At 37.8% G+C, this 12746-nt stretch overlaps 1 protein-coding gene across 6 annotated transcripts in view; it reads right to left on the reverse strand.

Moving 5' to 3' along the window:
• Syt7 (Synaptotagmin 7) overlaps positions 1-12746 on the reverse strand; it is a 167328-nt gene that overhangs the window by 116885 nt on the left and 37697 nt on the right. Inside the window, exon 1 of one of the 6 annotated variants that reach the window (XM_071705764.1) lies at positions 131-323. The exons of 3 other annotated variants lie outside the window; for them this stretch is intronic. The gene's annotated coding sequence lies outside the window, so the exon portion shown is untranslated. Of the gene's footprint in view, positions 1-113; positions 324-12746 lie in introns of those variants that run through there. 2 more of the 6 variants (XM_071705763.1, XM_071705765.1) reach the window with 2 other exon arrangements.

Raw genomic sequence — 12746 nt, forward strand, 5'->3', positions numbered from 1 at the left:
GTTCTGCGTGCCACAATCGGATGTGATAAGTAGCCCACAACACGATCGTGAGAGCACGCTCGCGCACGCACACACGGATAGGCACGCACACTCGCACGCACGCGGATTCAAACCTGCGCGACGTGTATACTTATGTGCACACGTATGTGCGCGCGCCGTCGACGATGGGGCGGAAGAACGTCACGGCAGCGATCTGTATCTCCGGCCGCCGCCACCGAACGAAAGAGGAACACGAGTGTATTCTGAACGCGAACGTGGACGCAGACGCCGCCGCCGAGGCACTTATCGCGCGCACCGATAGCGCATCCCCTACTACCCACTACCCAGGATGGGTGCGACACGGTGAGAAAATGCCGCGGGGTTAAACGCAGCGGGTTCGCGCTCCCGCCGCCGCCGCTGCTGCCGGCGCCCGCCTTAAAGAAACAAACGCGCAAAACGCCCTCCCCCTTTCCCGCCACCCTGCTCTACTCTACTCTCGTCGCTGCTACCGCCGCGCGTCGCTCGATCGTATCGCGTACGCTATCCTACCTCCCGTTTCGCTCTCACCCAATTTCCCTTCCGTCTTTCCGCACCCTCGCGCAATTCAACCCCTGACGTGCTTCTGTCCTCGTCCGCTTCCGCCGCGCACTCCGCTCGCCGTCCGCCGAATGCTCGAAGGTGAATCGTGAATCGCGAACAACACGAGCGACGGCGCGGCGGGTTCGGCGCTCTCCGGAAACGCTCGTCCGCATTCGGTGGCCACCACCGAGACCAGCTGTTGCCCCCCCGTGCGTTACCCCGTAACCCCATGCCGCAAAACCCAGAGGACCTCGTCCCTCTCCCCTCCCCCCTCCCCTGGCATTCTCTCGCTCTCGTTCCCCGAGCCGCTCGCCCGCGCGCCTACGAAAAGCCAATTACGCGATTGCCACCTTTACGTATGCGTATGTGCATCCATATGCTAACGAGGGCCGCGTCAGAGCGGATTCTGCACGTGGGGACAGAGTGGATTTTGCAAACGGAACGGGAGTGGAGCCCGTCAGAATTCGAAACGCCGAGATCTCTCTCGGAAACGCATTCCGGTGTAAATGGGATTAGCGGTTTCAAGTTTGCACGCGGACGGTCCTCTTTTTCTCCCTTTACAAATTTTGGGAACAAACTGGAATACGTGAATCCGAAAGAGAGAGAGAGAGAGGAGGGGAGAAAATTCGCAATTTTCGAAACGTGAAAAAATGCGAAAACGTTGAAACGCGTACACAATGCGATGCGATGGGATTAGACCTTTGGCATTTGCAAGCGTTTCTCTCGCCTCTTCGAGCGATCTGAAAGTTTTAATTCAATTTTTCTTTGTCAGTCGTCATACTTTTCTTCAATCTATGAATATTCAAATCTGAACATCTTGACTATAAGCTTCAATCTTATAATTATAAATGTAATTTTACATAAATATGATGTAGATATCATTTTATAATTGTAAAATCTCTCTCTCTCTTTCGGTTTAAATTAAGCAAAATATCATTATAATAATAATCTTTAATAATAAAATTATCATCCATTTACATCCTCTTGGAATTCGCAAAGAAGCAAAGTTTATTATTGATTGCTCAACTTTAATAGAAGCTTTCCAATTCTTCTCAAATACGTGAGATTAAAAAATCTGATTCTCCAAGGAACATAAAATCTAAATTAAATCCCTGCACGATTAATCTCAATACTTTCGATATTTATTTTGATTACATGCGACTGCAGTGATGGTTTTTCAGAGTTATGGCTCCAGGGTCAGTAATAAATTCTCAACAATTTTGGATGCAAATGTAACCCGTGAAACGTGAAGTCTTGTGTGTGACGTACGGCGATACTTTAAGGTAAGTTTAAATTTTCAGTCGTATGTTTCACCGTTTAAATGTTCAACGCTAACATCGGTAGCGATACGAGCGACGAGTGACGTAATAAACTACCGTCGAACATGTTACGCGAGAATAGCGTGACTAAAAATCGTGACTAAAACTTCGGTGCCACTTCACCATTGTACACGGTGACTACGGTGAGCAGCATGTAATGCATACAATTGTACACGATCTATCCGAACGAGAGAGATGGCCTATAAAAAGTTCGTTTTATTTCCTGCAATTCCGTTTAACTTCATGCTGATCCCTCATTCCAATTGAACCAACGATATCGCGCATTACATCGCCAAAATATAATTAAATAGGTATATTAGATTCTCATGTATGTAAGATGATATTTCATGACTTGCGATATTCTGTATTATTCTACCGTTATTTCTTAATTATTTCAAAAGCGACAATAAATCTTTTCATCTACAAATCTTTTTATCTATAAGCCTAATAAGCCTACGATTAATTGTTAATTATAATACCTAATTGTTATTAGCTGTGCATCAAAATAAATTACTGTTATAATTATTTATACTTCAAAAAACTGTGTTAATTATCTACTAATTAATATGTATATAGACCAACAGAAACTTTGAATTATTTGTGACAATTTATGCTAATAAATAGCATGTAATCGTTTAAAATTTATCATTTTCCAGCGTATAATTCGAAAATATTCAAGCCACTCATATGTCATGTAGAAAGTCACAATTAAAACCATTATCGTACAATTAATTTCAACAGAATAAAACGTATTGCGCAAGCATATAATTGTATTACATTTGTCGCACATTTGCAATGTTATAAATCCAATAATAAACGTAAATAATGCCATCTCACTTTAAATCGTACAGCTGACATCGGTAAATCGATCGCACAGCATCGTATTTCAGTAACCATGGAAAACTCGCAACGCGATAAAACTGATAAATTTTTACGACGCAATGAACATCTGACTCGATTAAACTGATCTCATGCTCGATTTCAATCGTCGAATAAAGTAATAGATAGCATAATAAGTTAATGCAAAAAAAAAGAAACGAGATGCAAACGAGTGTAATTGAGACTTTTCGCGAAACGAGAAAGTCAGACCGTTTAAGCACCCGGATTAAATTCGCAATGACTACCCAGGCACAATTTCACTCGCGAAAACACGACACGAAAATTACGGTTGAAAATTACAGGCCGCAATTGCGTAATTCAAGAAAGAGAAGTAGGATACTAACGTCGCTTGGTCAAATCAAACACCCGCGCCATCACGTGATGGACTCTTTAACTAATATCGATGATATAATAAATGGACAATCAATCAAAGCTGGAACATCCCTACATATATGTGACGTATATCAGGTGATTGATGGTGCACTGATTTCGCTGAAAACAATAGTGTAAATGTACGTTACTCCGTTCGGTGAAATTACGATACCATCAATAATTCAATGTGTGTCGGTAATTTCGTGAAAGTGAATTACGTATACAGGATACCCCTGCACATACATTCGATAATAATTTCAAAATAGATTCCCTGATGGGTTGGTAATCTATCTTTTATGGAGAGGAATGGCGAACGGGGTCATTACAAAAGAAAAATCGGTTTGCAAACTATTTCCTGGAAAGATAAGTATAATGTATCGAGTATATAATTTTCTTTTTGAGTTCTTTTAATATTTCATCATGAAGTTATAAAAGAAAGATCAATTTGCGAATTTTTTCCCGGAAAGATAGATAAGTATAATCTGTCGAATACATGACTTTCTTTTTGGGCTCTTTTAATGCTTTATTACGCGACGTGAGAAATCTTTTTATTTCGAGGATTTGAATGACGCTTATTAGTACTCAAATGACATTAATTAAAAGCTTCTTAACGGCCGATTTAAAAAATGCAATTAGTACGAATTGAATCGAACAACGCGGTCGTTCTGTCCAACATTTCCGTTTTTTTACATTTTTTTAAAACTCCCATTGAAAACAATATTTCGAATTTAATACAACGTGAAGTAGTGCAAACAATTTTCACAAGTTCAATATGCGCCGCAAACATAATAAACAATCCACTTGCTGTAATTAAACGCCTAAAGGCCACGAATCCAAAAGTTTTTCAACATTAAATTCTTTATTTGGCATTAATGAAAAAACGATGAAGATCTAACCTTTTCCAAATTAATATATATTTAATATATACATCTAAAAATTTATTTCATTAATCAGATAAAATATAAAATGGACTAATTAAACATAATAATTAATAATTTTAAATATTACTAAAATATTTTTTCAACAAAGTTCCTTTCTATTTAACGTCTTACATTTCTTACGTAAAACTTAATTATGTCGAATTCGGTTGAAAAAAAAACGCAGACCTAGAATGTATTTAGCTCTGCAAAACACACATGCATGGAAAAATCAACCAATCACAAGTCTGAAATAAAAAATGCCGTACCGTTCTGTATTTTATAAATACGACTGATTGATCTCTCTGCTATATATGTAAGCTTATGCGGTCATGCAAACCCGCATTCGGAAATGCAACATAAGCATATGCCGCCATCTTGCAACATCGAAAGGAAGTCATGTCTCTTGATTCGTTTACTCTACTAGAAATAGTTATCGACAGAGTTCCGGTTTCTAATTTTTTTATCGATATTACGCGATTGGGAACATTTTTTTACGCGATAAAATTTATTACTGCAATAAAACTTGGCGTTTGCCGATCGCCACGATGGTCGCAATGTAATATAATAATCGCGAGATAATTCGTTTTACCAGCCAAATTATCGACCTACGATGCATTTGTAAATACGTAGATTAGCAGAGAGTCGTAATTTTCCGATACGAACAGAGAGAAATTGTACAATTACAATTTCGAGTGTCAATTTTGAGAAAATGAATTCCGTTTAATAGCAGGCATTACATTTGGGATTTACGATAAATTCTCTCCAAAACGCAAATACGCGTTACTGGATTTATACATCACGGTTCCGTCGGCACGTTTTGCATTATTTAATTCACCGCGCTGAAAGTGCGATAAAATCAAATCTCCCGTGCATGATTATCCATTTTATTTATCAACATTTCTAAGAGGAGATGTAACGAGTGACTTTTTACTATTTGCTCTTTTTATTGTTATTTTTATATGTCTTTTATTATATATAATTTAAAAAGAAAAACAGATATACATTATTTTATTTTAAATAAATATTTTTCAAAAATTATTTTTTTCATTTATATTTTTATTTAATTGCACATATTATATTTATTAATACAGATTATATATTTAAATATATGTATACATGTATAAACATGTTATTTATTAATATACATATATTAATAGATATATATCTAATGGATGTTTTGCTCCGTGTGGGATACAACTCATTTAAAAGAAATACGCAATAACGAAAGACTAACTGCATGCCAGATAGTGAAAAAGAGTTACATATTTCATTATTCGGAACAATCTCGGCACTATTGTATGCAAATCCTTTCGCCTTAGAGTAGGATTAACATGGCGATTTAACAAATGCTGGCGTTTCAAGAAATATAACATGCCTTGCCTTCTCCCAAGTAAACCCTCTCGCAGTTTCCATTTTAATTCAATTTTGTGAGCAAACATTTATTGGCAAAAATATACGCGAAAGAAATTATTGCATGATTTTTACACAACGAACGGCGAATCGCAGTTTCTTTCTGGCTGAGAAGAACATGCGGGCATGTTGGAATTAAAAGTTCCCGGAACTTTCAATTTGAATTTTCGGACCTGCCGTTTCAGCGAAATTATTGCAATTACCCCGCGCCGAGGTCATCAACCGTGGAGTTTTCTTAATTGCCCGTGGAACTAACTTCCTTCTTAAAATAAAACGTCTTAATAAATCGCGGAGAGAGAAATTAGCGTCATTATTTTTCCCTGTCGATCTGGGTTATAATAGCATTCTTATAATTACATCGCATCCGTCCACCTGCGACAGTCGCGTCGCTTTTAAAGTCAGCGAAACGAAAACAATATTTTTCACCATCGAGAAAGGCGTTGCCGCACAGTTTACGCTTTCAAGTTCTTTCTTTTTTTTTCTTCCTTGTTGCGACTCTCCCTGATCCTTTTACTACGTGCTAGACCGTTAACGTTGCAAGCTGTCAGTTGAATTTAGTCATTTCGGAAATGCGCCTGTTCTTGCTTTTACGAGATCTTAAGCGGCACGCTCGGAAGACACCCGTTCGGGGAGCACCGCTCTATTAAGATTGTCTGTCGCTCAAGTCGACAACATTTATCCTCCTTATCCCGCGCGCGGAGATTGACGTGTCATTAAAAAGTTGACTGCCTCGGGCGCATCGGGTACTGATCGATGGATCTATAATGCTATAGCCGAGTCATTTCTCTCTCGAATACAATTCGGCGAGATATCGACGCAATGCGCGCATTTCCGATGAGCTAATTCTGCATATTCATTACTTCCGAAGATACGCGGATGGAGAGATAAAAGCTCGTTCTCCTCAATCCGCGGAATGAAAGCCCGGCGCTTCCTGTGGCCACTAATAATTATCTGATACGTACTAATGCGAAGCACGAAGTTATTCAACGATCCCGATATATGTGCAGTGCATCGTGTATTATGGTAGGACGTAGCCAGCTGTAAACACATCATATAATGGCGCAGTTCTCATTGCCGCTGGTGTCGAGTGGATTAATTACATCGGGCCGGAAACCATCCGCCGAAAATCGCGCGCGTATTATGGCGCGCAGCTGGTGTCATTTAAAGCGGATGAGCAGTTAAGTAATAAAAGCCCTGTGCCGGGGGCGAGACAGGGATTGTCCTGCGCATTGTCCACCATTTCCCGAATTCCCGAGATGTATGCATTGCATATGTATGTATCGGGACGATTGTAATGGATAATACTGCGAGAAATTCGATATCGCTGATCAAACGAATCCCGTTTCCCGAGTCCTGCTGCTCCGCGGGATTCACGACGATCGTTACACGGCGAGGCGCATACGTCATCGCAAATCCGGCGGAGCGATAAGTCCCGCCGTAAACTGTCCCTTCCGCCTCGTGGTGAAGGAAAAACCGGCGGAACCAATCCTATTCTGAAACAGATACATGTTCAATGCGCCGGAAAATACTTGAGATTATTGCGATTAACTTGATTGCTTTTGTCGAGAAGAAACTCTTCAGGGGGGATTAAACTTTTTGGAGCGGCGATATATATATATATATATATATATATATATAATATAACTCACTAAAACGCAGACGGCATAAGTAATGACCAGATACTGATTGAAACATGTCACACTCAAGGAATAGCTCTTTATTTCAAATTTATTTGTATTAACTAAAAAATTAATTGCAAAAATATATAAAGTCAATTTTCTTATAATTTTTTAAATAATTTTAATAAATTTTCTTCTTTTGACCTCTCAAATAAATATTTTTTATTTTGTAAATCTAATATGTACCTACATGAAAAGAGATTATCTTTATATATTTCTGTGCAATTTCTTTGGCAGCAAATAATAAATTTGTCGATAAATAAATATTCCTTTCCTTTTAAATACAAATAATTAGTTCTCTATGTAGTTAAATTAGTTCTTTTTTTTTCATTATTAGATAAAAAAGTATGATAAACATGTTCATCTTATAACCAAGAGTTATATTTGCCGCTTTTTAAGCTGGACATTAGTTTCCTACAATAAAAATCGAATGTAAAAAATAATGAATCATCTATATGATAGAAAGTCGCTAAATCCTAAGGGAGACGATGTCCGCTTAAAAATTTATTGCCGTCATTTTCCGAAAAGAGTTCAATAAGAAAACGGTCAGCAGATGATATCGAGCAAACTTATGGGAGTAGATTATTTTTAATCAGTCTTCCCTCCCTCCCCACTCAACGCCGAATCGATATATTCGAGAACGTGATCACGTTATCGCTGATTTTCCGTCGCAGGTAATTTTATAATGATAACAAGAGCTAATATCTGCAAACAATGTGACGTCCAATTTACGGAGTAACAAGCTGAAACAAGGGAATGTACAGCTCAATCGAACGCACGGCCGTATAAAATCGGTTCTCTTTTAATTGATCTGTGTGTATTTATAAGCCGCTTTTGTGTCCAACGACAGTCCGTACAATAAATAACGATGACAGGGCGTTAACTGAAGAGCAGACTGAAGTTCCTCTTTCAGCGCGATACGCGAAAGCGCGAGGGAAAAAACAGAGGGAGAAGGGGGGGGTCACCTGGAGAAAATGGTATTCATAATTGACGAACCGTTCAAATAAAAAGAATCAAAATTGGGTCAAGCACCGCTCTATCGCATCTCGAGAATAAATGTACACAGTTCCGCGGAAGCGACCAACCGGTGGCGGTGAGATTTTAATGAAAGCGAGCTTAAGCATCACGACGAAAAATATCCCTCTCGCCTCTACTTTGTGCTCACGTAATTTCAGAGCGTACATATCGTTCAATCGAAATGTTTCCGTTGCTCGATAAAGGAGTACGGTACCCGAATGCAGAGCCCGAAGTAAACGAGGGTTCCCTTTGAGTCGTGCGAACTAACGGAAAATCCTTCGTGTGCATTAGTATCTCGTTTGATCCTATTCTCGGTCCACGTCTGTTGAATGAAATCACCTGCGCGCTGAATTCGGTCGAATATATGTATACCGCCAGTCCGATCTCACGTTCAGTTACGTAACCATTTTCTTATTACAAGCCATGTCTATTTTATAATGTATTATAGAATAAATCCACAACTAAGTTTTTATCAAAAGTTTTTAGCAATAACCTTTTCAACTAAAAGTACGGAAGTTTAGAACAAAATAAAAATTTCAAAATTATCAAGCTATTGGATATCGAAGATCGACGAAGTCACTAAATGCCGGCGAAAGGCAGCGGATTTAAATATCGAGAATTTAAGTATATCTTGACAAGGTATCTCAAATATTTAAAATAATATATCTAGAAGAGGATTTTAATATCGAAGCGGATACTAATCCTATCCTGTTTATCACAGCAGGAAGGAAAAAAAGAAGAAACAACAGCAGTAAATATAAAATAAGTATAAATAGCTGCTCAGCTGTGAGGTAGTTTAAAATGTGAATTACTAAAATATCTTTTGAAATATTTATTGAAAATTGGAAAATACTGATTGAACGATGGCAGATAACATCTAAGGAAAAATCTGTGACACTTCAAGAATTCGAGATTATATTCCTCCTGTTGCAAGATCGGAATCCTCATTCCATCTGGAGTGTATTGATCGCGAAATTAATTAACAAGCTATTCCAAATGTAAGCGTAGAGCAAACTATTTATATATAGAGTTTGCTGCACTGCACAATATGTAATATCATATAATAAATGTATCGGTACCGCTATAACCTAATTATTATTGTATAAATATTGTATACATGGTGCATAACTTCTACGTTATCTCATTTTAATATAATTATAATAATAAATGCGATTATTCTCGCCTACATTGTAAATGTAATAAACCGGCAAACTCTAGCATCAATATACTTTATTGTTTAATCAAGCTTCAAAATGAATTGAACTGTAACGAGTAAGTACATAATCGGCTTTTAGATTGTAATGAATAGGAAAGTAACACATTTAAACAAATATACAACGTATCTCACGATCGTATAGAAAATAGAAAATAGAAAAGAATTGCGATGTAAAAATAATGAAAAATATTATTATCTTGACACTTCAAAAAACACACATTCCTATAAATTGTCATACATCTGTAATTCTTATAAAGCAGACCTTTCATCACCGTAACTCGTAATCAGGCGGCCCGTCGGCTTTAAACAGAAAATTCATTGGCCAGCGACTTAACGAAAATATCGTCGGTTTTAGCGAACTTTTCACTCGTAGGTTTTCTGGCTTTCCACCGCGATCTTTTCTTCTTTTTCTTAATAATGATTTGCCAAGTGCCGTGGGCTCGCAACACCGTTTGCGCACCAGGGGGTTTAAGCTACCGGATCTACACGCGGGCAGAAATCACATCGCTCTGATGCCGATCTAGATTACACTCGACGCAGCCGAAGAACCTACTTACCAGGAAATACGGGAAAAAGTCGCCGGGCAACAACATATGCCCGTGATCCCTAGCTACTTAGCGAACCGGCTGGATTTAAACCTTCGAGCACCGGTGAGTTTTCTTCCTGCGACATTTTATAGCCTACTGAAATTTTTTCAATTTCAAAAATTTATAGCTTCTTTTAATCAGATAAGAATATTAATCTCTTTTTCTTATATAAATACATATTAGATTAATATTTTTTTTACAAATTAATGTTTTTTGAGGTAAGTGACTGTATAAATTACGATACTTATTTTGCACAGCTTAGTCTCATCACAATTAATCGATATTCTGAATATTGATTAACTAATCAAAATGGTTTCTCGATGTCTTTGATAGCCTTCCATTTGCGTAATAGCCATCTCATATTTCTTTTAAAGCTAGGCGATTTTATTCTATATCATTTGTATTCCCTCACTTAATCCCACTTTAGCTTACATAGATAATACAAAGTGGAGGGCTCAGGCGTCTTAAGAAAGAAAAACATCCGAAAGGAACGAATAATTTATAGACCTTTCTTTTGTTCCGATTAAATCCTACATCCCACCGACAAGTTGGGTAACGCGGTAATTTTTTGTACAGAGAAAACATCGAAAAGGTTGAACATCAATAAACCGCACAGCCGGACACACGCCGAATGCGAAAGCCGTCTTTACATCGTACAGCAACCGTCACCGCGCGATAAGCCCGAAAGCAATTATTCGCGACGGCGACACCAGGTCCGCTATCAACGTCGGCCCGGCACTTTCGCAACCGGCAATCTCGCTGTATTTCTCTTATCGTATTACGCAGCGTTCGCCGGGTCTGCCACAAGGTAGGCCCACGTGACGGACTTCTACATAATGCACTAGGTCGTCAAATTTTCGTATAACCCTGGCTTACATGGTGATCTCTGCCGAGAAGGGCAGACTATAAATGAGACAGTCTATATGTATGATGAGAACTGCCGAAGAAGGACGTTCGCGTGACATTATGGATACAAAGATTGTGGCTTTCATATCTGAGGACACGCGATCTTTTGCCAATAAGAAAAAAGCATGAGACTTAAAAATCTGATGAAGCTAGCACTCTCTTCATTCCAGTAATAAAGATGATAGCAATCAAGCTTTCGATAAGATTGTCGAAGAAATAATAATTTTTTTAAAGTCATAATAAAATTATGTCAAAAATAATATTGTACTAATAATATTGAAAAATAATAAAAAAATTTGATTTTTATCATCTTCGTTAAATTTTTTGTAACTGAATCTCTTACGAGATGAGACAACTTGCAGAAATCTACGGCGTAGATTTCAGTGTCAACAACAGCCTTGCGTAAAAACGTTAATTTGCCATCGGGAGATATGTAAACGATCAATCAATGAGGTTGCTATAAAAACTAACCTTTCGAAAAGTCCACATGTGCAGCGGTCTCTGTGTTATTTCTGCTAATTTGCTTTACAAATTAGAATCAATATTCAATATTTTTGCGAACTATGGCACCTCGCCTGTTTACTCACGTCGATTCATGGGATTATGTGACTACACTGTAACATGTTACACATTGTGGAAAATGCAATTCCAGCAAGTTAAGTCTACCTTGAGATACGAGGCAATATTGTTTACTTCTGTGACGTGAAAATTGAGAAATTCACTGTCAGTACACATCTAAATGCGCGTTTTTAGATAGATAATTAAAATTTCGCCTTTAATTGAAAATTGGCGATGGTCGATAATGTCTAATATTTATATAAAAAAATTAATAAAGAAATTTAATCTTCTTTAATATAACAATTCAGAATCTGGTATCGAATGCCTCTGACATTTTTAAATCAATCTTTAAAGAATTCAATATTTATAATAAAATGGATAAGTAAGATTAAAATTAAAATTTAATAACATTGATTTAAATAAAATTAAATTAAAATTTGAATTTAAATTACTAAGCAATTTTTAATATGCCAGTAATTATATATAATTAAAATAGAAAATATCCAAAATATAATTCCCATCGCTTTTGCGATAGTCATAAAAAATACAAAAAATTTATAAATTACGTATGTGAGCTTTTTCTCTTTGAGAACTTCTTCAAGCAACAATTCCGATCCATTAACTAAATTGACGGAGTCACAAGCGTCGGTGATTAACGAGCGGCGTTTCGAAACAGCAAATCGATGAGAATATCGATGTTCGAAGCAACCGATAGAGATTACTTTGTCGTTCGAAGGAATACCCATTGCTTATTTCGACGTCGCGCAAATGAAAAGCATCGACCGCCGAATCAAAATACGAAGCTGGAGGGCCAAGGCTGAGGTCATAACGGGCGCGGCATTTCGAGCCAGATGTCACCCGGCGTTCTTGCACTTTGGAAACTAGTAATTTGATTGCTCTTATACAAGGTTCGCTTCGACCTCGTTGCAATTGCTATTTTGCGCTACGGGCTTGAAGGATGCTCCCTCGTTGCGCGCGATAATAGTGTGAACCATTTAGTTCTCTCACTATCGACGCGACGCGATCGTTGACTCACGTCAAACGTGAATCACAAAGAATGAAGGTAACATATTATGCGCATGACGCGGAAACACGAACGATACTTTTCGTCAGGGTAAATTGAACCAATAAATGATTACTGAATCTATAATAATAGTTGCGCTCGTATACAGTCTCCGAATTGATGGTATACAACTGGAAAGTAAACAATTTTAATAAAAGAATAAGTGGAATAAGATTTCGTCGCGTAAAGCTTCATTTTTGAAAAAAATTGTCTTCGAAAATTGGCAGATGAATAATATCATTGCATTTTTTTTTAAACGTCA

This window comes from Temnothorax nylanderi, unplaced genomic scaffold (assembly GCF_030848795.1).
Source record: "Temnothorax nylanderi isolate EJ_2023f unplaced genomic scaffold, tnyl_v1.0 TNYL_tig0047_pilon, whole genome shotgun sequence".
Taxonomy (NCBI): Eukaryota; Metazoa; Arthropoda; class Insecta; order Hymenoptera; family Formicidae; genus Temnothorax; species Temnothorax nylanderi.